Source organism: Bison bison, unplaced genomic scaffold, assembly GCF_000754665.1.
Source record: "Bison bison bison isolate TAMUID 2011002044 unplaced genomic scaffold, Bison_UMD1.0 scf7180017854986, whole genome shotgun sequence".
NCBI classification, from domain to species: Eukaryota; Metazoa; Chordata; class Mammalia; order Artiodactyla; family Bovidae; genus Bison; species Bison bison.
In genome coordinates this window covers 1-699 of record NW_011485559.1, presented here as the reverse complement: position 1 = coordinate 699, position 699 = coordinate 1, and positions in this window count along the sequence as shown.

The window sequence follows — 699 nt, the reverse complement described above, 5'->3', positions numbered from 1 at the left end:
CTGTCCTCCCGAGTGACCGCACCAGTTTACATTCCCTCCAGCCATGTAGGAGGTTCCCTGATCTCCAGGCCTCTTCAGCCTGGAGAACGTGCTAAGAATTATAATATGATACTATTAGTGGGCTCTTTGCTAATTGTTATTCTGACTGGCATGAGATGATGAACCATTGTAGCTTTGTTTGCATTTCCTATTGTTTCACGCTGGTGAGCATCTTTCATTTGCCTCTTGCCCTCTAAAAGAGCAAGCTGCCCCACCCAGTTGTGGCGCACAGGCTTAGTTGCCCCAAAGCATGTGGAGTATTCCTGGACCAGGGATCCAGCCCATGGCCCCTGCACTGTCAGATGGACTCTCCACCACTGGGTGGCCAGTCTGTTTAGCCTTTTTTCCTTTTGAGATGCATATATATTTTTCATTGGCATATAATTGCTTTACAATGTTGTGTTAGTGTCTGCTGTAGGACATCATCAAGCAGCCGGAAGTATACATAAATCTGCTCCCTCTTGAATGTCCCTCCTATGATCTCCATTTCACCCTTCTGGTCAGCATAGAGCACCAAGCTGAGCTCCCTGTGTTATACAGCAGCTTCCCACTAGCTAACCTGTTTTAACCATCAGTTCAGTTCAGTTCACTTGCTCAGTCATGTCCAAGTCTTTGCGACCCCATGGACTGCAGCACGCCAGGCCTCCCTGTCCCTGTCTC